The sequence below is a fragment of the Macaca fascicularis genome, chromosome 8 (assembly GCF_037993035.2).
Source record: "Macaca fascicularis isolate 582-1 chromosome 8, T2T-MFA8v1.1".
NCBI lineage: Eukaryota > Metazoa > Chordata > Mammalia > Primates > Cercopithecidae > Macaca > Macaca fascicularis.
In genome coordinates, this window is record NC_088382.1 from 8,573,036 (window position 1) to 8,600,881 (window position 27,846).

General features: G+C 49.8%; 1 protein-coding gene and 1 pseudogene across 1 annotated transcript in view; both read left to right on the forward strand.

Annotated features, from left to right (window-relative positions):
* DEFB108B (defensin beta 108B) overlaps positions 1-27,846 on the forward strand; it is an 875,574-nt gene that overhangs the window by 548,098 nt on the left and 299,630 nt on the right. The window lies entirely within an intron of this gene.
* LOC135964859 (uncharacterized) lies at positions 5,844-6,730 on the forward strand (annotated as a pseudogene).

Here is a 27,846-nt window from a genome sequence, read left to right on the forward strand (position 1 = left end):
ATACCACCCTGTGGAGAGGTGCCTTCCACCATGATTGTAAGTTTCCTGAGGCCTCCCCAGCCATGCAGAACTGTGAGTCAATTAAACCTCTTTACTTTTTAGCTCATTCATTATAAATTACCCAGTCTTAGGTATTTCTTCATAGCAGTGTGAGATTAGACTAATACACAAGACAATAGGATTACTTGAACTCAGGAGTTTGAGACCAGCCTAGACAACAAAGTTTCCACCTACACCTACACCTACACACACACACACACACACACACAAAATGAGCCAGGCGTGGTGGCACCTTGTCCCAGTTACTTGGGAGACTGAGGTGAGAGGATCGCTTGAGCCCAGGAGTTCGAGGCTGCAGTGAGCCAAGATCATGCCACTGCACTCCAGCCTGGGTGACAGGGTGAGTCCCAGTCTGAAAAATAAGTACTTTTCTATAAAATTTGAAAAACAAAGGAGAAAAATCTACCACTCTGGGTGAGGCCGTTATTAATACTAGCCAGTACTATAAACTCAGGTGTCTGCCCGGCCTTTGCAGGATTTCACAAATGCACTAAGTCTGTTGTCAGGACTCCCATGCCTGGACCTTGCCTGGAACCCCCTAGTCACTTGTCTGGCTCCCTTTCTGGAGCCCTGCCCAGAGGCAGCTGCTTTCTCACACCACCCTCTCCAGTTCTTCCCTCTCCCCCCAGCAGCAGCAGCTCCCACTCCTCCTCCCGCCCTTGTCCTTGGCCCTCTGCATGGCATCCACCATGTGCCTCCAGTCACAGCCGCATCAGGCTTTCTAGACAGTAAGCTGTTTGTCTTTTACATTTGCTACAACATCAAGCATAGCACAGAGCCAACAGCTGGCCAAATATGTGAAGTGTTGTCATTTTTAGTTACTATGCTAAAAAAAAAAAAAGGAAAAGGTTTAAGCAAATAACAAAACAAAAAACAAATGAATCCATTTTAATATAAAGCCAAGTAAGTATAGGTCCACAATTTCTTCTTTATAATTTTGAAACCCAAATGGCTCAGAAAACTGAAAGATTCTGCAGAAGTTTAGAGCAAACTATTTGATGGCAAAACCTGACTGAACAGATCAGGGCACTGAGTCTTCGTGCTCACACTCAGCGAATCATCAGGTTTGGTGGCAGAAACCCTAGTGTGTCTAGGGTTTCTAGAAGGGCGTGCTATGTTGGGCGGGGCTATGCAAGTGATGGGAGGAGCTTAGTGAGGGGTGGCTCTTTGCAGGTGAGGAGTGGAGCCTAGTAGGTGGGGATGCAGGTGAGCTGGGCCTTGAGGATGGGGCTTGCAGGAGATGGGGTGGAGCCAGTGGGGCGGGGCTGCAGGCAAGCTAGGCCTTGGGGGCGGGGCTTGCATGCGAGAGGCGGGGCCTTGTGGGGGCAGGGCTGGCAGAAGAGGGTGGGGCTTGGTGATGGACCGGGCTGTTCAGGTGAGGGTAGTGGCCTAGTCGGGGGCTGCCGGAAGCTGGGCCAGGTGAACCTTGGTAATCCTCTCTGGCCTTGGTCCTCTGGCTCAGGCTGTGCCCAGCAGGGAGGCCGGCCCGATCGAGCTGCGGTCTCCACCCTGAGAGCGAGGGCTCCTTTCCCCAGCGCAGGTTAAAGCACCGTGTGTCCACCTGTGCAGTGGCTGGTCCCCATGTGACCTGGAGGGCAGAATCTCTGGGTCCTGCCGCTGGTCCGGGGCGTCTGCTTCCCCTTCCTGCAGTTCCTGGGAGGGTCTGTGTATCCAGGGGGCTCTGATCCCTGCCTCAGGACCATGGGTGAGGGGTCAAGATCGCCCACTGTGGAGCTGGCCCGGATCTTGGTTCTGTGGATCCTCGCTGTGTGGTTCTGGAGCAGTTCTGTCCTCAGGAGAGGGATCCTCACAGCTGCCTCTTGGTGCTGTGAGAAGAATTAATAGGACAACCCCCGGGTACCTGCTCGTATCTCTGGGCAGGGCCAGCCCTGTGTCTCCACCAGTTCCTTCCCTCTGTGCTCCCCGACACTGTCACATCGCCAGCCTTTATTTCCTTTTCCTTGGACCCAGGCAGCGAGTGCCCCGCTGGCCTTGGCAGCCCCTTCTCTAATCTATCATCAAATCACTTCCTGACGGACAGCACTGACCAGCCATTGGCGTCACCAAAGCCCCACAAAATAGAATCCAATTTTTCTATTAAGCTGTGCAGAGCTGTCCCAGCCCCACTTCCCACAGGCTGGCCTCATTCACCATGGGATCCGTGGTTCTCACCTGGGGCTGGGGGTGCCCCTGGCATCCGGTGGAGAGTGTCAGAGATGTCCCTCCAGGCCCAGTACAGTCCCCCAGCCAGTGGCCGGCAGATAGCAGCACCCAGCCTGATGTCCCTGTGGCTTCCGGTTCCCCGAGGCCAGCTGTGCTTTGCTGCCTCTTCATCCTCTCAGACGGGTGCCCTCTCTCCACCTTCGCTGGTTAGCAGTGTTCCATCCATTAGAGCTCGAAGCACTGCCTCCCGGCAGCACAGCCCCTTCTCCTGGCCTGCCATCTGCCTGTGCCCGGTGGTCTGTGACATGTCCTCGAGGGCCCATCAGAGCGAGGCTCCCAGCGACGGAGCGGTTCCTATTTGTGTCTCTGTCCCACCTTCTCTGGTTCTGGCACCGTGTCCTTTGCTGACAGAGGTCTTGGGTTGTCAGCAAAGCAGACAATCTATATGGCTCTAAATGGCTGTAAACATGCTTGATTGGAGTATTTTAAAAATAATTGGATATGTAAACATTTGAGTGTGACATAGGTGGATTTTTGGGCTAATGGTCTTGTTCTTCAGGGAATAACCACAGGCCCATCCACAAGGACCATTTCCAGCTGATTTATGGAACACTGTTCTACCTGGTTAATTTTCAACGTTATCTCAGCCTGAGAGGTAGGTCAGCATGTGACGAAGATCACTGGTTTGAATACTAACCTGCTCCTTTGGAGCTACACCTTCCATGCCTCTGTTTCTTCCTTGGTTAGGTAGGAAAGGTATGAGCTACCTCAGAGTTGTGAGGCCTGCATCGAGTGACCACATTAAAGTGCCAAGAACTGCACCCAGAATGTTGGTACTTAAAGACCTTTAAACATCCCGATGCTGCATTTTAGTACCCGGGTAAAACAGCAAAGTTATGACAGATGCAGACGCAGACCCTCGGTGAGGTGGGGGGCTGATAGCAGGAGGTGGATCACCGACCCTGGAATGAGGGCATGGTCTGTTCGAGGCTGAACGAAGTGCACATCGTTGCGTGTACCACGGAGGTCCCTCTGGTGAATTCCTGGAAGGGTCCCTGTGGCTGAGCCGTGCAGTCTTTCCGTGACGTCCGGCAGGAGCAGAGCTTTCGGGTGCAGCCTTGCTCTTGTGTGCATGGCCCTCAACTGTTTCAAAAGTCTGAGGCTTAAAGCAGGCTTGGGGTTTCCTTACACCTCACAGACATCTAATTTGCCTGGCAAACATGTTTTTCTTGGGTGTAAAGGTGAAGGAGTAGGTGTACTAATTACTGCACTTCTGGGTCAGTGACACTTGGTTGAAGACACTATCTGCCCTGGGTGGACATCTCTGGGGTGGTGAAAACCGGTGGCTGGATGTCACGGGGTTGCCAAGAAGATGCCAGCTTTTTCCTTTTTCCTCAGTAACAACACCCTACTTTGTTTAGGGAAGCAGCACACCCAGCTGAAAATCCAATTCTCTTGTACGGCGGAGCGGCTGGTGACACAGGTCCAGATGCTGGGATGCTGATGGGGGTTCCTGGAGTGGGAGGTGTCGGGAGGCTTTCTCGACCCACAGCAGCCCTGAGCCCTTGTCTGGCCTTCTTGCCTGGGGCATGATGCCTGGAGGGAAAGCAGCTTTGGGGGCCCAAGTGCCAGAAGCCAGAGTCTTGGCCTGTGGGGCAGGCCTGGGCCAGGCTCCTCAGAGGATGTCACAGAGCTGCTGCCCATGCGGGGACCACCCACCTCTGAGCCCCATGCAGATTTTCCTCTGTAGCCAAGTGAAATGCTGGTACGGCGAGTGAGGCAGTCAGAGGCACCTTTTGTGGAAGGAGGACAAAGCTGGAGAGAAAGAGGTTTTCCTAAAAGGTACAAGGCTCTGATACTTCGTTAGGGATAAGTCCTAGGAGTGTGGTTGCTGATGGGTGGAAAACTGTAGCCAGAGAATAAGTGGGAATAGCCCTTGTTGGTATTTAACTGATTCGTTCACGAATGGTCTGAACAGTTCTAGTGAAAAGAACATTTTGGACACAGAAGTTTTCATCCTGCCTGACAAGCAGCATGATGGTGGGCTGTTCCATCCTTCCTGGGCAACAGTGAGAGGGTCTCAGGCCCTTCTGGCCCTGTGCTGGCATTTCCCCAGGGTGTGTGTCCCGTCCCGAATAGGCTGGAATGCCTCTGGGTGCAGCTGAGCCTCTTGAAAAGGGAAGAGTCATGTGACGTGCTCTGGGTGAACAGGAAAATGAGGGAGGACAGGAAGAGGGGCCTGGAGGTGAGGAGGATGGTGAGCAACCTGGGGACAGGGGACGGAGGGTAATGCCGGGGACAGGGGATGGAGGGTAACACCACTTCTCCCGGTGCCTTTGGGGGATGCTGCCACCTCTCGCACCCCAGAGTGAAGTCAACAGGATTCTGTCCCCAGGAGCCCCAAAGCCTGGCAGCTGGGATTGGCCCAGTATGAACCACCGTTCACTGGCTCTGCACCCTGGGACAGGCTCCCTGGTGTTTCCACCCTGGCTTCCCATCTGGACAGTGGGACCCTGAGTGTCACCTTCACAGCTGCGCCTGGAGTCCTGGACTCCAGCGTGTCGTCGGCACTCGTTAGCGTTTCTTTTGTCGTGGTCCGTGGATGAAGTGGCTCTTTCTTTGTGTGTTCACAGCCCTCCTGCTCACTTTACCTTCTGGGAACACTTTTTAACATAGCTTCGTATGTGGGGAGGACTCGAGTGATTAATCGAATGTTTCGTCAGGTGCGGTTCTTCTGTTTCCCAGTTTTGACACAACATTTGGTGAAATTTCCAGGGACTCCTGTGGTCAGCCTCACAGTTTCACTCTGTCACTTTCTAATGCAGTATTCTTTGGGAGTCTTTTCAATTAAGCACCATCATTTAAAAATAAGTTTTATAATATGCAGTTTCAGGTTAATTCTTTACCTTTGTGTCTCAGGCAGTGGCTCTCCACCTGTGAGTAGTCAGAAAGGTTCACGCAGTTTTCCAGGGCGACCTTTGCATTTACTGGAACTATTAAGAACTGTTTCCTGCTTAGGCCGTGATTGACACGCAGTGCGCGTGAGGCCGTGCGTGGCTTAGCGTCTTCTGCAGGCTTAGAGGTCACTTTCTGTTCTTCCCCAAGCCTGCTCTGCTGTGCCGAGTGTTCACTGCGGGCGGCGGTCACACTGTCTGGCACAGGCCACCGAGGCCACAGGGCGGACTCCACCTAGTGGAGCCTGCAGAATGGCAGAGCCTGGTCTCCTGGCCGCCCTTCAAGGGGAGCAGAAAGCGCAAGCCTGTGATCAGAGCTGTGCTAGCCCAGAAAGCCTCCGAACAGGTTTAATTTAGGAATCAGCTCCTACCAGCTGCCCATGTTTAGGATGTGTTTGAGATTTTGTGATTTTTCCTGCACTGAAGCTACTGGGCTGGCTCTGAGTCACCGTCATGGGACTTCAGGTTGCCCCGACGGGAAGCGGTGGAGGAGGAGGGCCGCACAGAGGCTTGCCGCAGTGATAATGAAGGGCTTGTTGCCTCTTGGAACAGCGAGTTCAAGCTCTTTGTAATTGTCAGCGTAAATAGTGACCCGCTGAGGACATGGCTGTAATTCAGAGTGGCATGGTTGATTGTCATCATTGATATCAGGTACCTGCCTGTAAAATGATGGTACCCATAGTGCGGCTCCAGGAGGGCAGCTCCTGCCAAACACACGTGCTCCTGGGCCCCTGCAGCCAAGGTCGTGCTGCCAGCCAGGCCTGAAGCGGTGGGTGCAGGGGGTCTTCATGGCACTGAGGGCCTCCCTCGTTTGCTTGTGGGGCCCAGCCCTCTGTCCCTCCAGGTCCCCATTGCGGCTCCTCCCTGGGTTCTCACAGCCCCATGCACACCTCCATCTTCACAGCTTCCGTAGTTTTCTAGTGGGAGCCCCACGTGGGCGCCTGGGCAGGGATCGTGTGTTAGTCGAGTTCTCTCCAGCCATCCCTGGCTCATGGCTCAGCAGGTCCCTTCAGATGAGTCAGCCAGCTGTGTGGCTGCATGTTCAGGATACTTGTCAGGGGCCTCCCTCAGGTCAGAGCAAGACCTAGGCTCACCTCCTCCGCGGGACTTTGGAGCCTGCCCTGGAGAGACTCCAGCCACGACCAGAGGGGCCGCCCGGGTCCCCGCGGGCTGGTGGGAGTGACTTCTGAGCCATTCGAGGCCCCACTTTGTGTTCCTACACCCCACAAAGCCACTTAAAGCACCATATTCTGGTGCCGTGTGCCTCTCGAGTGTGGCACACAAGCCTGGACGGGGATCTGAGCGGGCACTGCCTTCCTCAGGCTGCACTTGTGTTTTGGGGCCCCTGGAGCACTCCTGCCTGTGATTCTCACTGCTGTCTGGGCTCCCCTAGAGGGTCTCACCCGCAACCTGAGGGCCACATTGGCAGCCACCGAGGAACCGGCAGGTCCGGCGTTGGTCCCACTCAGTCCTTCTGGACTTTGGTGACAGAAGAGACAGCAAAGCTTCAGCTGGGAGCCCCAGACCTTCTCTGCTTGGGACCCGGGGACTGAGATAGCACAGATCCTGCCATCCACGTGCTGGGGGCCCCCCTGTGCAGCTCCCTCCTCTGGTCAGGGGCCGCGCCCTTGGGCTAGGCAGCTCCGGGTCCTCACACTCAGGGGCTCAGGGCGGGTCCTGGATGCGGAGAGAAGGAAAAGGATGGCGGTTTGAGCCCAATTGTGTTGGCTTCATCTTCTGCCTCTTGTCCCTAAATACAGTTGCAAAGTTTTCCAGATGAAAACTCAGAAGGGATTTTTAATGACTGGAATCTGTGAATTCCATGGAAGCCAAGTCTGTCCTCAGCTGGTCACTGTTTATGCTAACAATTATAAACAGCTTGAATTTGCTGTCCTGAGAGGCAACACACCCTCCATTCTCTCTGCAGTGCAGCTGCCTTGGTGGGTGGAACATGCCCCTCCTCCCTCCCTCTCCCTTCCTCTCTTCCTCCCTCCCCCCTCCCCTCTCCCTCCCTCCCCCTCCTCTCTCCCCCTGCGCCCCCCCCGTCTCCCTACCTCTCCCCTCCTCTCTCCCTCCCTCCCTCCTCCTTCTTCCTGTCTTCTCTCACCTTTCTCCCCTCACCTCTTCTGGGCGAGGGGCAGAAGAGAGGAGACCTCCGGAATCTTCTGCTTCATCCAAGCAGCTTGGGGGCAGCACCAACAGCTGCAATTTGGCTGCTGCAACAGGTGCCTCAGGGCAGCCTTTCTAATGGGAATCCTGGAATCATGTCTTTCCTTAATGTGTCCTAAAGGCTGGAGGACATGAAGTGAAACAATGCTCCATGCTCAGTCCTGTGATTTTGTGTATTTATTGGACTTAATTTGAAATTAAACTAAATGATACCCAAGGTAGAGCATTAAAAAAAGTAAAAAACAGGCTATGGTGTTTGAAAAACAAACAAAACTTTGGTTTGTTGGTTTGTTCTTAGACCTTCACAGGCTCCTAGGTCACACGTTTCAGTTTCTCAGCGAGTGACTTTCTCTCTGGAAGCCATGTCAGCCTCTTGTTTGATGATGTCAGCCACAGCAGAAAGAAGCACTCTATAGACCCTGTGCTCAGCACCTTGGCATGAGCTCCTGCCATCTTCTGTTCATGCTCATCACAGCTCTGTGCAGTGGGCGTCCTCCTGATCCATGTGGGAGGACCGAGGATGGAGGCAGAAGGGTGGGTGACGGCAGGATCACATGAGGCGTCTCTCCTGAGGTAGGGAGGGGAACCGGCCCAGGACCTCAGTGCCCATCGCGTCCTTCCTCCTCCTCCTCTGCCTCTCTGTGACTGTTTGACTCAGGCTGCAGGGACAGACATGAGTATGTGCAGAGCGTGCGTGCACCCCTGGGGGTGTGTGTTGGTGTTGGTGGGGACAGATGTGTAAAGAGCGTGTGTGCACACCTCAGGGGTGTGTGCTGTTGTTGGCATGGACAGACAAGAGTATGTGCAGAACGTGTGTACACCCCTGGAGGTGTGTGCTGGTGTTGGTGGGGACAGATGTGTACAGAGCGTGTGTGCACACCCGGGGGTTGTGTGTGCTGTTGTTGGCACGGACATACGTAAGCATGTACAGAACATGTGTGCACACCTGGGGGTGTGTGCTGGTATTGGCATGGACAGACGTGAGCGTGTACAGAGCATGTGTGCACACCTGAGGGTGTGTGCTTATGTTGTTTTGTAAGCGGCAAATATGTGGCCCTTGCGTCGGGCGGCCCTGCACCCGTGCTGAGTCCATCAGTGGCCCTGGGGTTGGGGTCTCCATCTCCCCAGACAGCACTCGAGTGTCTTGAGGTTTCAGATTCTTCCTCTCTGGGTACTTGGGCCTCCTCAGGACCAAACATCAGAACCAGCCAACTGGAAACTGCGAGAACGTTCAAATCCATCTTCAGTAGGGAAAAACAAAAGCAATTGGAAAAATTTTCCAACATGACCCCATGGTTAAGCCGTTAGATACTCCAGCCAACAGATTGAGTCACTTTAAAATTCACACCGATTAAAATGGTTTTGAGAGTTGCAGAGTTTTACCCGTAAACCTTGAAATAATTGAAGCGTTCTACTCCACTTGCTTACTAACTAGGGGTGGGGATAACTTTCAGTCCAAAGTAGCAACCTTCTAAATCCAGCTTAGATGCGAGGCTCCCACTGACACAGGAAGAGACAGTGGTCCTTGTTCATTCTCCTGTGTTCACATACTTTGTCATTTTTTTTGTATCCTGATCATCACTTCTGCTTTTCCAATTGAAACTAAAGGGAGTTTAGTTCTGTTTTGGAGAAGCTGTGATTAGTGGTTTCTTTTCATGGTTTGCTTAATCTCTTAAGTCTGGTGCTTACATTTACCCAAATGCACATTTCTTTAGTAGGACAGTGCAGTTGCCCAGGGCTTCTTCCTCCATATCTGCTCCCCAGGAGGCACCCTAGGAATGGGCGCTGGAGATCCAGCCCCTCTCTGTGTGCCGTTTTCTGTGAGTCCAATGTAGGTTTGGCTCAGAGAAGAAAACAGGCCTCCGGGTTAGGTGCCTCTGGCTGCTTGCTTGTGAAATGTTTAATTTTACACATTGATAGTTGTAGCTCGCAGTATCACTGCAGTCATAAGAACAAGAAACACTCCCATAAAGTAGATAGGCAGAAAAAAGCCATAAAATTTTAATAAAGTGCAAATAAAATGATGTTGTAAGAATGTACAGTGGGAAATGCTCTCAGTCCAGCCAGATCGGCTGCGGCGTCCTCCTGTAAATACATTCAGCCACGTGTGGCCCTGATCGCAATCACTACTGTGAATTGTGATCCAGAATGTTCTTGGGGGGCTGATGCCTGGACTGTGCCAGCAGCTGAGTCTGATTGGGTGTCACAGTGGAGATGTGCTTAGTGCGGCCAGCTGGGCTGAGGGGTGGCCACCCATGCACTCGCCACGTGCAGTCGTTATTCTGGTGATGGAGTTGCACGCGGCGCGGCTTGTCCACCTGGGCTATTTAAAGTACCGGGAACCCAACCGTGGGCGGGTGCCTCCTGATATGGGAGCTGTCTTTTTTATCCAGGGCCCTCTGGCGCGGCAGACCCCGGCTGCTGGTCCCTGAGCCCATAGGGAGGCACCGGAGGGCTCTGTTGGGCCATGGAGATCCCCGAGCAGGTGGTCACTCATTGCTTGTGGAGTGGTCCATGGCCTGTGAGTTTATTCCCGGGGTCTGTGTGGGCAAGACTAACCATTTCACTGCTGGGCACTTACACAGGTGACACTAGTTAAAGTGGAATCTATATTAGCTTGCACGGGCATGCGTGAGGAGCTGGGAGGGTGGGGGAGGCTTGGCCCTAGCATTGGAGCCCGGGTTCCTGATATTTCTGCCAGGGCCCCTGTGGGTCCTGAAGACAGTAGGTGCGATATGGACCAGGGGATGCGGAAGCCTCTAGAGGCTGTGGGAGGAAAGGAGACGGTCGCTTCCCCAGAGCCAGCCCTGCCGACACCTCGACGTTAGCTGGTGGGACCTGTTTTGAACTCCAGCTTCCAGAAACGTGAGAAAATAAGTCAGTGCTTAGGGTGCTAAATTGGGGTGATTTAGTGGAGAAATAGAAAACTAGCCCACGAAGGTGCACACATTGAAATGTGCTCTGTCCCGGTGTTCACAGTGGTGTGAGGGGGATGACATCAGGGTTCGGGGAACTGTGCAGTTTTACTGAAGGAAGGGGGCTCGCCACGCCTTTCCTCATATAAATGAAGGTATATATGCCTGCCACACCGCCCAGGAGACAGGGACTGGAATTCTGACTTTATTTCTTATGGGAACCAAGCCACAGTCAGAACACAGTGAGGGCTGAAATGAGGTTCCTGTAGCCTGAACTGGGAAGATGAATCGCAAGTAGTTTGTTTTTCTACACAGACCTGTCCTTTCAGGTTTTGTTAAGTTCTGGAAAAAGGGAGAAGTCAGGCACAACTCGGCAAGGGACAGTGTTTCTGGAGGTGGGGCGGCTTCAGCCTGAATGTGGCCGTGTGGCTGGGAGGCTCAGAAACTGCCCTCCAAGGGCACCCATCTGTTCCTTATTGCACTAATACCTCGTTTACAGAAATCCACAGAAATTCCAGAGAAGTGCGGGAGGCCTCTGGTCTGAATGGGTTTGTGTGGATCAAGGCCATGGGGTGTTGTCCCAAGTGCTTATCCTGATGTGGCAGAGGATCTGTTCCCAAATAATTATTCCACAGCTTCAGAGCCTATATCTGAGTGATAGTCTTTTAACTTTGTTGCATAAAAGCAAACAAAGTATGTCTTGAGGGTCTAAAATTCCATTTAGTAGTCACGGCTGTAAACTCATACATGGGGCTTTGGGATGGAGTGAAAACCACCGTCACCTGGCGTGGACGCTGCGTGGTATTTTTAGCGTGGTGGCCTGCTGGTGCCTTGAGCTCCATCTGCAGCGTGAGCAACAGCTGTGCATTTGAGAAATGTAGGCAGGTCAGCTTGCTCCTCCAGGGGCCTGCGGGGATGCGGGTGAGGGGCCTGGGATGAGGCCACGTCAGTAGGAAGGAGCTTGGTTGTGTCAGCAGATATGTCTGCCTCTACAGGCCCGCAAGCCAGCCAGAACCCAGTTTTCCTTTGGTCATCTAATGCCAGAAATAAACCTCTTAGAGATTCTTGTAATTTACATTAATGAACTATTTGACCATACATAAAATGTTATAAATGCATGAGGTTTTACAACTTAGCAGATGTGTAACTCACATGTTAGGATTGAATCAAACTGTTGAAGATATTTGCTTCACTTGAAGGTTTTTAGCATTTTATGCGTAAACCAAATGCCAATAGCATTTTGAAAGCGTATTTTGGAATTTTAAACACAGAATGGGACAGTGCTGGGTGTCTGGGATGCTGGTGAGGTGGACGTGACCTCAAGTTCTTGGAGCTTGCAAGCAAGCAGGATTCCTAAATTGTCACACCTGCAGTGCTGGAAGTCAAAGTGGATTTCTGTAAACGAGGTATTAGTGCAATAAGGAACAGATGAGTGCCCTTGGAGGGCAGTTTCTGAGCCTCCCAAACACCGCAGGAAGAAGCGGGGGACGGGGGGAGTTACCCACCAGAACCTGGATGGTGGAGCCAGGTTTGCTAGTGGTCCTGCGTGGCAGGTCATTACGTGCAATAAGAAACAGGCGAGCGCCCTTGAGGGCGGTTTCTGGGTCCCCTTCGCAACCGCAAGTGGTAGACGCCCCAAGGTGGGGGATGGGGTGGGGTTCAGTTATCCACCGGAGCCTGGATGGTGGAGCCGGGTTTGCTGGTGGTCCTGCGTGGCAGGTAATTACGTGCAATAAGGAACAGGTGAGCGCCCTTGAGGGCGGTTTCTGGGCCCCCTTCACAACCGGAAGTGGAAGACGCCCCAAAGTGTGGGGGAGATGTGGTGGCCGGTTATCCAATGGGGCCAGATTTGCTGGTGGCCACTGCGTGGCAGGTCACTGAGTGGAGCGATGGGAGGTGAGTGGAGTGGGAATAGAGGACATACCCTCCACAGCTACTGCTGGGAGTTGGCTCTGGTGGCAGAGGGGGCATAGAGGGATTCCCATCAGGGGCAACACAGCTGGGGTCCCACGTGTGCTGGATGCCGTGGTGTGGCAGCATGTGATCTCAGTCTCCACAGCCGCTCTGGGACGTGGATTCAGTTACCTTCCCATCTCACATTTGAGAACTCTCAGGGGCTCACATCACAGCTGGGTGGGGTGGAACTAATGTCTCAGGCAGGACGTTGGCCCCAGAGCCCAGCTCTTACACCCCCTGCTGTTTTCAGTCCACCAAACTTGTAGAGAGGTGGGTGTGGTGGTGGGGGGCGGAGGTCGTGCATTTCAGGGAGCAGCTGAGAAACCAACACAGTAGAAGGGGGGCAGGAAATAAACCAGGCAGGAGACACAGGCAGTGCTTGGGAGATCTGCGTGGGGTCTGGGGGTCACCTCTGGGCCTGTGAACCCTGTTCTGTGCTCCCGCTTGCCCAACCTTGGCCCTCAGACACATGCTGCGCACTTCAGGTGAAATCTCAGTCCCTCGCGTAGTGCGGGCATCTTTTCTCCCTGGCTTTGCCTCTCCTTAAATCACAGAGTCTCAGTGGGGATGGTGGGGTGGTTGGTGGTCCATGGAATTTGCCCTCCACCTCCCCATCCTTGTCCTGTCTGGCCTGTTACCTGAATCTGTGTCTCTTCAGAGCCTGCAGATGTGTAGAGGCCACGGCAGCCTGTCGCTGACTGGCCTCTCTAACTTTTTTATTCATCAGAATCATGTTAAATGCTGATTCCTAGGCACCCCATTAGACTCTCTATGCCTGCCGGGCGTGGGTACTTTGAGGAAGGTACAGAGGGTTGCTGGGCTGTTCCAGGAGGGAATTTGCATTTGTAGAATGTCCACTGTGCTCCTTCCAGCACTCTATTTTCCACACACATGTGGCATTAAACCTGGGAGACCTCTGGGTGCTGTGCTGGGTGAGGAAGCCCCGGCTGGACGAGCGGCTGCTGGGGCTCGGACTTGATTCCTGGGCTGGGGGCTGCGGGCTTACTCTGTTCAGTGGGCCTGCTGATGGGATGCCCTGGGAAGTCCTGCTGTGCACTTGGGGAGGTGCAGAGACACGCTCAGGAAATACAGACCATGGATTTAAAAATTCCTGCTGGAAAATCTTTTATGAGCAAATTTGCATCTGACTGAAGACAATCATTGCTTGAATAATTGGATTGTTTACAAAATTGGTCCTATGAACAGATTAGTTTTCATTCATGCCTTGTCTATAACGTAAATAAGCTATTACAGAAACCTAAATTAACTTTAAATTTTGTATCAGATTGCATTCCAGATTACAAATGGCTGCTTGATAATCTAATTGATAAAACGGAGGAATTTGGTACTTGGAACCCGGAGTGAAGAGAACAGAATTGCTTTGGTTTCTTAAAAGCATGTGACAGGGGTGACCTGGGGTGAAGAGAAGTGGCTGGAGTCATTACGCTCGAGGAGATGATCTGCCCCAGCTTTTCTCAGCTGTCTTCTGGATAAAACAAAAGGGCGATAAATGTGGAAAAATTCAGTACTGAGTTCGTCTATGCCCTGAGCTTCTCATATGGTCATTAATGTGACCGGGCTGTATCTGTGAAGCCTCCATACAGGCACAAAGGAATTAGGCTACAGTAAGACAGCCGGCATCCTCTGGCGTCTGGGCCACGTGTCATTTCCTAAAGCCCTTTTGGGTGAAATGACAGTCGCAATGTCTGATGTTCAGAGGAGTGTAATCTCACGTATGAGATGCAGATTTTTTTTTTATGCTTTTTAAAAAATTATTATACTTTAAGTTCTAGGGTACATGTGCATAACGTGCAGGTTTGTTACATATGTACACTTGTGCCATGTTGCTGTGCTGCACCCATCAACTCGTCAGCACCCAACTACTCGTCATTTACATCAGGTATAACTCCCAATGCAATCCCTCCCCCCTCCCCCCTCCCCATAATAGGCTCAGGTGTGTGATGTCCCCCTTCCCGAGTCCAAGTGATCTCATTGTTCAGTTCCCACCTATGAGTGAGAACATGTGGTGTTTGGTTTTCTGTTCTTGTGATAGTTTGCTAAGAATGATGGTTTCCAGCTGCATCCGTGTCCCTACAAAGGACACAAACTCATCCTTTTTGATGGCTGCATAGTATTCCATGGTGTATATGTGCCACATTTTCTTAATCCAGTCTGCCACTGATGGACATTTGGGTTGATTCCAAGTCTTTGCTATTGTGAATAGTGCCGCAATGAACATACGTGTGCATGTGTCTTTATAGCAGCATGATTTATAATCCTTTGGTTATATACCCAGTAATGGGATGGCTGGGTCATATGGTACATCTAGTTCTAGATCCTTGAGGAATCGCCATACTGTTTTCCATAATGGTTGAACTAGTTTACAATCCCACCAACAGTGTAAAAGTGTTCCTATTTCTCCACATCCTCTCCAGCACCTGTTGTTTCCTGACTTTTTAATGATTGCCATTCTAACTGGTGTGAGATGGTATCTCATTGTGGTTTTGATTTGCATTTCTCTGATGGCTAGTGATGATGAGCATTTTTTCATGTGTCTGTTGGCTGTATGAATGTCTTCTTTTGTGAAATGTCTGTTCATATCCTTTGCCCACTTTTTGATGGGGTTGTTTGTTTTTTTCTTGTAAATTTGTTTGAGTTCTTTGTAGGTTCTGGATATTAGCCCTTTGTCAGATGAGTAGATTGCAAAAATTTTCTCCCATTCTGTAGGTTGCCTGTTCACTCTGATGGTAGTTTCTTTTGCTGTGCAGAAGCTTTTTAGTTTAATTAGATCCCATTTGTCAATTTTGGCTTTTGCTGCCGTTGCTTTTGGTGTTTTAGACATGAAGTCTTTGCCCATGCCTATGTCCTGAATGGTACTACCTAGGTTTTCCTCTAGGGTTTTTATGGTATTAGGTCTAACATTTAAGTCTCTAATCCATCTTGAATTAATTTTCGTATAAGGAGTAAGGAAAGGATCCAGTTTCAGCTTTCTACTTATGGCTAGCCAATTTTCCCAGCACCATTTATTAAATAGGGAATCCTTTCCCCATTTCTTGTTTCTCTCAGGTTTGTCAAAGATCAGATGGCTGTAGATGTGTGGTATTATTTCTGAGGACTCTGTTCTGTTCCATTGGTCTATATCTCTGTTTTGGTACCAGTACCATGCTGTTTTGGTTACTGTAGCCTTGTAGTAGAGTTTGAAGTCAGGTAGCGTGATGCCTCCAGCTTTGTTCTTTTGACTTAGGATTGTCTTGGTGATGCAGGCTCTTTTTTGGTGCCATATGAACTTTAAAGCAGTTCTTTCCAATTCTGTGTAGAAACTCATTGGTAGCTTGAGATGCAGATTTTAAACACCAAAGCCAGGAAGCTTGGTGGGAGTGGCCGTCTTCCAAGTGGTTTTCTGTGCTGCCATGGACGAGGTGTGGATGTGTCATCTGTTGGTGGGATCCACTGGTGAAAGAGCTAAGCAAACCCTTATGGGGGGGGGCGGTGTTTGTGAAGCTACATCTCTTCTGGCATCCCAAGTAAATACATTTTGTAAAACTTGTGAATTTAACCCTGACGCTAACCCTGAGTGTTGAAGTCTGGTGCAGTGTCTTGAGCCCTCTTCTGCATTGAGGGTGAGTGACTGTAAATGACCGATTCCTCAGTGGTGAAAGTTCAAATTTAGCTTCCCTGAGGAAGCCAGACCTCAGTCACCCGTGTCTCCATTGTAAACACTGCGGCCCCTACGCCGGTGGCTGCAAGTTTCCAGGTCCTCCTTGGAGAAGCAGCCGTGCGGTGCTTGGTGATTTGATAACATCAGCCACCTTCTATCTTCTGTCTAATCACGGTACAAATGATTCTCCTACAAGGAAACGGATCTGGTTTCTTCCCCGATCCATGGAAGAAGCAGCCCACCTAGGGACTGCACCGTCCTCTGCACATTCACAGCGAAGTCTGTCTGTCTGTGAGGAGTGTCATGTATGTCGTGGGAATCACGGGAATTGCCTTAATTCTTCCTCTTTTTGAGGGCTCGGGAAGCTCTGCCTGTTTTACCTGGGACGAGCAGCGGGTGGTCTCTGGCTGCTGTGGGACTAGGGCTTGGGGTGCGTCTTCACATCCGGTGGCCTGTCGAGGTGGGCATCATTGTCTTTTGCTTGTTGGCTGAGGCAGTTGTGATGCCATGGGGATCATGCTTGTGTCAGAGGCAACCCCATTCTTTCCATACACACCTCTCCTGCTGGAGTGCCTTTCCTTATGATGACATGTTGAATTAGCTTGGAGAATGCAGAGAGGCTCTGGGCCTCTCCTTCCCATTCTTACTCCCTGGAGCTGTGATGCCCAACAAGGGAGCCCATAGCCGGAGGCTCCTTTACATTTAATTAGAATAAAGATTTGATTACATAGCTAAACACATTTGAAAAGAACTTCACAGATTAAATTCCAGATTCAGCCCTTCAGGCCCAGTGGCCACATTTTGGGGCTCAGCAGCTGTAGGTGGCTGTCGTCTTTCAGTGTTGGCTGAGCAGATTGGGACGTTTCCAGTTCAGCAGGCAGTTCTCTTGCATGGTTCTGCCTGTGGTGAAGGCACCTTGGCTAGAGAGCCTCGTGGGGATGCCTTAGGCCTCTGGCGGCAGCCAGGCTGCACGGTTCCTGTGCCCCGGGTCCTCTGCAGGCCCAGATGGATCCCACCACAGAGTCAGCACTGCTAGACTTGGGTACTGTGTGTAGACAGCAGAAGGGCAAGTCCGGGCCTTGCTGACTGGCCTCCTTGGCCAGGCTCCCGTCTCCAAGTCTTCAGGGGAAATGCATCCACCATCCACACCGTGCACCAGAAGAAAACTGCAGGCTTCTCTGTGGGTGGTGAATTGAGATCATGCAGAGTGACTAGGCTTGGGCCCCTGGGCAGCGTGGAACCTGATGATAGCTTTAGGTGGAACCTGACGTGCCTCCATGTGTACATGGCAAAGAGAATGCAGTGTTGTCAACTTGAATCTAAATGTGCTCCCGTTTTGAGGTGGAAGATTCTGGGATTATTGGCCATTGGTGATTGTCCTGCTGTGGAGTACTTTGAATGCAGGCACTGGTTTAGGATAACCCTGGTTTCTTGGTCCTGTATGTGGGCATCCCTGACTATGCTGGGCTGGAGGAAGACAGGGTAGATGGGAGGGTGACAAGAGGTCAGTTGTTTCCAGCTGTGGGGAGTGATGCCATCAGATGGCCGAGATCAGGAGGGTGGTGGCCGGGGGACCAAAGCGGAGGGGCGAGGAAATGCCATGTTTCCTGGGGCGTGGGGAGGACCTGTTGAACTCTATTCCTGGGCAACAGTTCTTCCATTCTCAGGAATCTGTGCCATTGTAATTGAACAGGAAATTCAGTAATTGCTCTAATCACTTACTGTTAAGTCCCCATCCCACTTACCATGAATTAGCAACAGTGACAACAGTTTGCCTGGTCAAGCCCTGCCAAGAAAAAACCGTGGAACTGGTTTTAGTTGCCTTGATTTCCTTCCAAATCGGATTCCTTAGCAGCTTGTGTCCCCACAGCTGCTGCAGTTCCTCCTGGGCCTGGCAGGCACATTCCAGACATTCACACCTCAGCTCAGATGCAGGCGTGCACATTATTTACAGAAAATCACACTGTGCTGTGATCGGCTTGAGCTGACGTTTTCTAGGTGGGAGGCGGAGGCCGAGGACCTGTGAGGGACTGTCCGAGTTTCCTCTCATTGAGTTGGATCAGGTGCACATCTGTTCTTCAAAAGTTCTAATGGGATGAAATTAGAAATAGGAATTTTTAAAATTCACGTGTTATGAACTCTGTTCAGTGATTTCCTCTGAAATGAGAGACTATTTGCAGACAAGGCGGTTGGCCTGCAGCTCTCCTTAGAACAGTCCTAGACCTCAATGCCATCCTATGGTCTCTTCTTGGATGTGGGGTGCGCTGCTTGAAGCAAAACCAAAGGAAAGAACCTGGTCAGTGAGCATCACCACTGCAGCCAGCTCAACGCGCACACCCACTGGGAGGGGGGCCAGATCACTTAACATTTTAAATGCATTTAACACTAAACCAGCAAGTCAGCCAGTACTTTCTGTAACCAAACTGCCTGGCTCATGGGAACCTGACACTTGACTTTTTGGAAGAGAATACTTGCTTCTGTGGAGTGTCAATATTTGTCTCATTCCTTGAGACTTTGCTCAAAGTGATGAATATGTGTAAATTTGGACCTTTTTGTGTAAATTGGGCCACAGAGCTCTCTAGGCACAGTCAGGGGAGTAAAAGGCTGTGAAAGATGCCACCTGATGTGAGCCATGGCCAGGCACTTTGGAACCTGGGATCCCATCTCCAGCCTTTCAAAGGACATAGAGGAATATAAAATGCAGATGGGAGAGTTCATATTTTGGGCGTCTCTGTTCTTTTGAAATCGAAGTGCAAAGAAAAAGTTTCGCCTCGAGGTCTTACCCCATATTCGTTTTTCTCCTGAGATTTTAAAATTTTCTTAACTGCTTTTTTCTCCCCCAATCCTTGGGGAACTTCTATCTTCATATCTTCTTAAAAGATATGGTTAAATTGAACACTGAAATTTAAAAACATGCTTTCATATTATTTTTCTTTTAACGATGTATCTGACATTGGTGAAGAACTAAGTGGGTGTATTGGTTTACTTTTTTTTTTTTTTTTTTTTGAGACAGTCTTGCTGTGTTGCCCAGGCTGGAATGCAGTGGCACGATCTTGCCTCACTGCAGCCTCACCTCATGGTTCACGCCATTCTCCTGCCTCAACCTCCTGAGTAGCTGGGACTATAAGTGCCTGCCACCATGGCTGGCTCATTTTTCTATTAGTAGAGACGGGGTTTCAACATGTTGGCCAGGCTGGTCGTGAACTCCTGACCTCGGGTGATTCGCTCACTTTGGCCTCCCAATGTGCTGGGATTACAGGCATGAGCCGCCACACTTGGCCTGGGATATTCTTGATTGTAATTGTAATAGATCCCTTTAATAAAAACAGAACAACAACAAAAAAGCTGTCTGAAAAGTCTCAAAATTAAAGAGCTCGCTTGGACAGGGATTTGGACACCAGTTGAATGGCCCAGCATAAACCATAGTTACATGGGCCATTCGGCCTGTTAGATCCTTAGGGTATTTGAAGTGGTGGGGATATTTGCATTTCTGCCTCTGGATATCGTGTTAGTATGAATTCGACTAGTGTTTGAGGGCCAGGTTCAGATCCAGGAAAACAAGAGCCCATGCTCTCACGGCACTTCTCTTCTATGTGTGTGTGTGTGAGGAAAATAGAAAGCATAAGATATTTTTTTCAATGAGCTGGGAAGATGGAAAAACAAGCTTAAGATGTTTACTTGTTCAGAAGAAGGAAAGTGCAAGGAATACTCAGCTTTGCTGCTGCTGAAGGAGGCCCCTGGCAGAGGCTGTTTTAGAGGTAGAGTTTCTCTGAGAAAGGTGGTAAGAGGCAAATAGGATGCCCCATCTGGTTTGCCAGAGATGGGGAAAGTTAATATCTCCAAAACAGCCTCAGCATTCTGGCAAAGGCTTGGGAAAATCAGCTAGGGTGTGGGACCCTTGTTGGCCGCTGGGTAGAAGGAAAATATTGCTGGTCCTGAGGACTGTACTGTTCTTCCACTGCTATAAAGAACTACCTGAGGCTGGGTAATAAGGAAGAAAGGTTTAATTGGCATACAGTTCTGTGGGCTGTACACGCTTCTACAACTGGGGAAACTTACAATCATGGTGGAAGGTGAAGGGGAGGCAGGCATGTCTTCACATGGCTGGAAGGGGGGAGAGAGTGAAGGGGAAGGTACCATGCACCTCCAACCAGATCTCAGAACTATCATGAGGACAACACTTGGGGGATTGTGATAAACCATTAGAAACCACCCCCATAAGTCAATCACCTCCCACCAGGGCCCACCTCCAACACGGTTACAGTTCAGCATGAGATTTGGGTGGGGACACACAGCCACAACATGTCGGGCTTCCCATTCTTCTCCTGCACTTGCTTCGCAAATGGTTCTGTCATTGGTTTTTGTTTTTGTTGATACATAATGTATGTGCATATTTTCAGAGTGCACGTGATATCTTGATTCATCCCTATGTTGATCAAATCTGGGTACTTGGGATGTCTTTCACTTGAAATATTTTTTCCTTGTGCTGGTAATGTTCAAATTATTCTCTTCTAGCTGTTTTGATAATACACAGTAGATGACCCACTGCCATGCCCCTGTTGATTTGTCAATAGTAGGTCTTGTGCTCCCATTAGGCTGTGTGTTTGTGCTTGTTACCAGCCTCTGCCCATCCTGTTTATGAGTGGGTCTGCTGGGCCCTGTTGACCACCCACTCTTGGCCTCCATGAGATCTGCTCTCAGCTCCTGCTTATGAGTGAGAACACGCACTGTTTCTTTGCTTGGTTCGTTCGCTTAATGTAATGTCCTCCAGCTCCATCCATGCTGTCGCGGATGACAAGGCTCTGCGCTGTGTGGTGGAGTATTGCTCCTGTGTATGTTTGGGCCACATTCCCTTCATCCCCTGTTGTCGGGCACTCAGGTGATTCTGGACCTTGGCTGCTGTGGATGGTGCTGCACTGAAGCTGGGAGCAGTCACTGGCTTCATATTCGGGGGACGTGAGCCACTTTGATGTTCTCAAGCAGCCATTCCCCCAAAGCCCTCCGTGGAATGCCGCATTCCTTTGTGCCCATGGCTTCCACTAGGATGAACCGTTGGGAAGGGGCTTTGAACGCTTGGGTTTCTGTCTTTGGTACCCCGCTGCACTGACCAAGCAGGGGTCCCAGTGACCCTGGACACCACCTCACATAAGGTCCAAAGATGTAGTTAGGTTCTTTTTTTAACTTAAAAAAAAAAACGCTTTTGACCTGGTTAAGCTATAGCATTATCAGTTAGTGTGTTTCATATTGGAAATGTGTATATTTTATTTTCTAAGAAGGAAAGAAATCCTGTTAAATACTCTAACCACAGATTAAATCATGTCAAGGAAAGGTAATATTTTGGGGGAAAATTGTCCCTTCATGTCAAAGATCAAGGAGGTGACTTACATTATTTCATGAGTTAATTATGGAATCTTAAGTGGCTTTGAGAAGACGAGCTGTGGATGCTGCAAGACATGAGACTGATGCTGATTTAATGTCAGTCAGCCCTGACAGAATGTGGCTAATATTTAAAGCTTGCTCCAGTATTGCTTGACAGATTGTAAGTTAATGCAAAGATCTGTTTGATGCTTTTATTATACAAAATATTATTGAGAAAAAGTTTGACAGCCAAGGGACAGCCTTCAACCAATTTCTTCCTAATTTCTATCACCAGAAAAATTTGTCCTGTTAATTCCAGGATTTACTTTTGAAAAGTTCCTGTAAGGAGAGCAGAGGTATTGGTGGTTGAATGGTGACTTGAATTTAGGTGAAGGTCGTTAAATATTTCATAGTCATGTTTGTCTTGGTGGTTTTAGCAATTTTATATTAAATTTAGAACTGCGAGTCAAACCAAATGTGTTCTTTTGCTTTTGTGATACTCCTTTGTATGACTATAGTGGTAAAGAATGATAAAATGTGTATCGGGTATTTTCTCTGTGTAGATGTTAGGATTTTTAGGGGAACAAATTAATCATCTAATAGACATTGTGCTGTGTGTTGGGTCCTTTGTATATAGTTGAATTACTATAATGAGGACCACTTGAAAGTACGTTTCTATACAAGATCTTTTATATGCTGCCTTGTGTTATGCAAAATCCTTCATCCTCTAAGAAGACTAAGTAATGGGTTGGAGGAGATGTTTAATTCCCCATTAGGTCTATTCGGAATGCCCAGAATTGAATGCAAGTATGAATTATGTTTTTGAAGTGTGGTGTGTGTGGTGGACTCCTTTTTAGGTCATGGGAGGGAGATAAAGCAAAGATCAGATTTGCTGATGAACATTTGTGCATATTCTAGTGGAGAAGTCATATGACTTGACTGCACCTGCGTACTCTGATTTTGGTGTCATTAGTGTCCGTAGCCACAAGCCTCAGCCGCCTCTGGGATGCACCCTGAGGGACTGTGGTGAGGGTTATTGCAGAGTCATGTGTGTTAGCGAATGGCACAAATGGCCTTGTGGGCCTACTTTGGCTTTGTTTGAACCTGTAGATTGTTAAACTAATTTTAGTTTAACATTCTGAGGATTATAAATTGATTCTTGTCTAAGAAGAGGTTTCTGTTGTCTTTGAAGACAGGAGCCACAATACAGGAGGTCCCTGGCTCACAATGGTTACATTTGTGATTTTTTTTCAACCTTGTGATGGTGTGAACTAGTCATATTCAGTGCATTATTTGGCCCGAGATGGGCTGCCTCTGGATGAACCCGTTGTAAGTTGAAACTATTATGTCAAATGCACTTTCTATTTAGGATATTTTCAGCTTACGTTGGGTTTATTGGAACAGTTTCATCCCATGGTAAGTCAGGGAGCATGTGTGCTCATAAAAGTAGAGATGATCTCATAGATACCATTAGGTATAAAATCTCTGATGTTACAGAGATACGATGAAAACAATCAAGTGGGACTTGGAAGCCTTGGAGGGACTCACATGGTGGCTCCTGGGATGCAAACGTGAGCGCCACTGGCATCTGGATGTGACGTCTGTGCCTTCTGCTCAGCCCAGTGGGTTATCAGCTGCTCTCGAGGGCAGAGAGGTCCAGCGTTCCTGTGTTTAGGTGTTTGAGCTGCCTTAAGAGGCTAGCTCAATTCTCACTGGTATCTTCAAGGCTTTAGGCCTTCTGAACAAGCAGGAGAGAGGATGACTTCGTAGAGCTTTGGAAATCTCAACGGACTTCAGGGCCATCCCCCTTGGCAGGAGAGAGCCCCACTGGAGGCAAGCAGGGTGCCATGCAGGCCTATGCTGGGCCCAGGCATGTAGGGATGTTGTGAGGGCCACAGGACACAGATCGGTCTTGGTTCACAACTGGTGTCGATGGCCACGCAGCATTTGTGGCAGGTACATGAGTGCAGGGACGTGGGTTTTGGGGTGTGGGTCCTGGTTGCCTAGTTGCTTGGAAGACCCCTATTCAGACCCCAGCCTGAGTCACCGTGACAGGCCTCCCGCTTCACACACCACACGGAAGCCGTGGTGTCGGTCACTGACGCCCACCAGATGTCAGAAATGCGTGTGTATCTTCCCTGGTCTCAGGATGGGTCTTGTTTTGAGGTTATAGTAAACGTTCTTTAAGAGGGGTTTTGAATATTTGTTTGTTTGCAAGGAGGCAGCAGGGAGTGCTTGAGCAGTGACATCCCCTTCCCAACCAATGAGAATTCAGATCACAGCAGGTAATTACGGCAGCGGGGAGGGTGGCCAATCCTGAACTGTGGCTATGGCTGGAGTCTTGCCCCGAGGACAGAGCGTGCTGGGGTCTCGGTGGTCCCCTGTGGGGTGTGTGGAGCGCATGAACTGGGTGCTGCTGGGCCGTGGCTGGCTCCCCAGCCTGGGGTTTATGCAGGACTCGTTCTGAAGACAAGTTGGAACCCAGGAAGCAGCACGAGAACGGGTTTGTGCGTTTCTGGATACTTGGTGCTTCCTAGTCTCAGTCGCTGTGCAGGCTCTGAGGGATCTCCCAGGAAGACTTGCACAGTCGGCCACCGGGATGGATGGGGCTGCAGCGGGTCTTGCAGGAGCTGGAAGGTGGGGGTGAATGTCTCACAAGCGGGACCTTTCAAGTGGGCCCAGCAGGATGCATCTGTGGAAATGGTGCCACCTAATGCAGGGCTGCGGCCAGCAGGGCCTGAAAGGCTACAGCGCGCTCTGTTTCTGCTCTCTTGAGAGAGTCTCTGCACGGTTTTCCTTGTTTTTTGTCTGTCTGGAGGCTGCTTCCCCCTTTCTTGGGCTTACCTAGTCTTCTGAGCTTCCTTGTTGAGTATGACAAAGCCCTGAGAAGGCATTTTTATCGCATAATTATGTTACCCTGGTAGTAGGATAAATGATCTGCAAATGTGGGTGACTCAGTAGCTCTGAGGGTGTTCAATATCCAAGACAGAGGTGGGAAGGAAATGTTCAGGCAGGCATCAGAGGATCTGTTCTCTCCTTCACACTGGGGCCCTGGTTTGCTGAGAGTCTTCACACTCAATCCAAAATGGGGATAATGAAGTCTCACGGATTCAGCTTCAGCTGAGAGCTGCCTCCAGCACAGTCTTGTGTGAGTAACAGTTTATATGTTTGGTGTGAAGGGTGGGCCCCAGTTGATCTTATTTGTGGTGGTGCTTATGGTGGCTTTCCATAAGGAATGTAGACTTTATTAGCTTTGGCAAGGAAATCCTGAGTAAATCTGAAGAATGTTTCAGGAAATTCTGGAACCTGCAGTGAATCTGGAATCTGTATGAAATTGAGATTTGGATTCTCATGATTTCCTAATGCTACCCTGAAGCCCAGTAGTTGAGATAGTCGTAGAGCTTCAGTTATGCTGTCCAATTCCCCATTTTAAAAGGAACACGTTGATTTCATCTAGAATGTTCTGAGCTCTGAGTGCTGCCGGCAGAGTGACCAGCTCTCTGTGTCAGAGGGGAAGCCAGGGCTGCGCTCATGGCGTCGCGGCAGCTGGGAGCTGACCCTGGACCTCAGGCACCTGTGATGCTGACCATTTGCTGTAAACTCCAAGGGTGCAGTGGTCTCCTTGGCGCTTTACAGTCTTCTGAAGCTTTTGATGTGTCTGCACTTTATAGATTTTTCAGAAGTAGATGGCCTTTTCCCACACCCTTGGGCTGAGTTTTGTCAGAGGCTGGTGTGTGGGAAGCACCACACCCACATTCTGACAGGGAAGACTCTGGTGCCCAACTGAGGTCAGAGTGGAAATTTGTTTTTCCTTCCCTCCAGTGTGGTCCAGCTGCTCCCTGCTTGGTCAGAAGAAAATCATGCTTATCCAAGTCATAGGCAAACCCGCTAAGTCAAACATTTGTCTTTTTTCTTTAGTATACCCATTTCATTTATATGGGGCAATAGATAGAGAAATGTCTTTTAGGGAAAAATTAATTTCTTTAATTACAAAGAACTTTTTGGATAAAAACTGTAATCAAGAGGCTATTTTTGTAGAAAGAGTTAGTTAAATACTATAGTTGGAAAGCTCCTTATATTTGAACTTAAACTTGGGCCTGGTGTGCATGTCCGCACGCTCGTGCTCATGACACCAGGCTCAGCTGTGAACTACAGGCACTGGTACATACTTTCTGGTTGCTTTTTTGAAAGTCTTATTGCTTGGCCTCTCCGACTCAAATGTTGAGTTATGTTGATTCTGTTCAGAATGTTCATCCCTCTGTCTAGGGTCCAGTCGTCTTTCAGGGAGGAACCGTCTTCCTCATCTTTGTCTCCTACAGTATTGTATATTTAATAGTGAAATATTTATAGGTTACATGGGTGACTGATCTGTTCATTAGGAAAACAATGCCAATTTTCACATCATTAGAATGGACTTGTTAAATGATTATGTTTGTATAATGAAGTTTACATGGCAAAAGAGGCTTTGCAGATGTGACTGTAACGGACAGTGAGATGGGGGAGGACCCTGGGTTGTCCAGGTGGGGTCCAGTGTCCTCACATGTGCCTGGTTGAGAGGGAGTATGAGGGTCTGCCTCAGAGGAGGAGACCTGAGAAGGAGATAGAGGCCAGAGGGCGGTGGGGCTGAGGGCGGTGGGGGTGGGAGGGTGATGCAGGGGCCGCAGGGGCATGGGTCCAAGGGTGGGGCAGGGGCTGGAGGGGTGCAGGGCTGAGGCTGGGGCAGCGGTCGGAGGGGTGTGGGGCTGTGAGCCAAGCTGCATTGTGGCCTCTATGAATTGGGAGACTCCAGGCAGGAACACAACCTACTTGACCCCTTGACTTCAGCCCTGGGACTCCTGACTTCCAGGGTTGAGAGGAGGTTTGCATTTGTGGTAAGTTGTTGCAGCAGCAATAGGAAGTTAATGCATTGTATCTGTTCTTCACTTCCAAACCTTTGAAAAGTAACCCTGTTGTATCGGCCTTTTGTGTGCTCTAAATTCTAATGAGATGATTTGTAGGAAATAATGGACACAAACGATGGCAGAACACAAAGTTGGACAGAAGCGGTGTCTTCTGTGGTTCTGTAGTTTGGGTCTGTGAAGTTAGATTTCGGTCACAGGGTGTGGTCTCATTCAGCGTATACCGGAAATACTTGTTCAGAGCTCCTGGGGGAGTGGTCTTTAACACTCTTAGCATTAAAACTTCAAGCACATCAGGGACAGAGTTCCTGAGTCAGTGTTAGGTGACCTTTGAATAAGAGTTGGCATGTAGAATCTGCCCACTTTACTAGTATCAAGCAGCAATATCTTTTTTTTTTTTTTTTTTTTTTTTTGAGATGGAGTCTCGTTCTGTCACCCAGACTGGAGTACAGTGGAACGGTCTCGGCTCACTGCAACCCCCGCCGCCTGTGTTCAAGTGATTCTCCTGCCTCAGCCTCCAAGCCTCAGCCTCCAAATTGCATGATTTATTTTCCTGTTTTATATACTTAGTATATGAAACCTCTGCAAACTTTATTAATACAAATGACATGCCAGAGCTTATGAGAATCCAGCATTTTCCCATGCAAATTAGTAGTGATGTGGAATTCCTGGGCTGGTTTGGTTTTATAAGACGTAGGGGCAAATTCTTTGCCTAATTTCTGTGGAGCTAACAATTGTTAATCACCCAGCACTCTTACCTCTCCCAACAGCTCAGGTGAGGGGTGTTACCCCTGCTGTCAAGAGGCGGGAGACTGAGGCTTAGATGAGCAGGTGACAGGTTACTATCCAGCCCCACCCACCCCGTAGTTTCCTGCCATGGCTCAGCTGTCTTCCTGTGAGAAAGGACAGACACCTTGGTGCTGGGTAGAATTCCTTGTGAACCCTTTTCCATCCTTCAGGAAGTTCTTGCTTTACAGTGGTGGCTCATGGGGAGGCCTCTGGCCCACGGAGAAAGTGGCTAATGTAACATTACTGTCTCTGTTTGGCTGCTGTTGATTGGGTTATTTGTGAATAGACATTTATTGCTCACAGCTCTGGAGGCTGGGAAGTCCAAGGTCAAGGCACCTCTGCAGATCTGGTGCCCCAGGGCCTGTGGCTCACAGACGGCAGCATCTGGCCAGGTCTTGCGTGGCAGCGGGCATCTCATCAGGCCTCACATGGTGTGGGAGCAAGAGGGCTCCTTCAGGCCTCCCAACAAGGACACCAAACCCAGTCCTGAGAGCGGGACCTCCCAAAGGCCCCACCTCTTAATGTATCCCATTGGAGATGGTTTCAGCATGAGGTTTTGGGGACATTCAGGCCAGAGCCATTGCTCTGGTGCCGTGTTAGGGCTGCCATGGCATCATTACTGCAACAGAGCCGCAGCCTTCTCATCTGCATTTGCTGCAGGAGGAAGACGCAGGTGCCTGTGCAAGTTGGGGTTTGGTGCAGGAAGTGGAGACCCTCTGGGAATCTTAGCAGTAGGAACTTAAGGGCTTTGAGAACTGACACCTTAGGACTGTAGTTTTCTTCAGACTGTAAAAACCTTGGTGTGTGACAATACTGAATATTGCCTGAGCCCTGTGATCCTGTAAAACAGTGATTGTTAAGACATTCTCCTTCCCCACAACTACGCCCCCACGTTGTTTACTGCAAGAAGCCCCTTCCCATGTGGT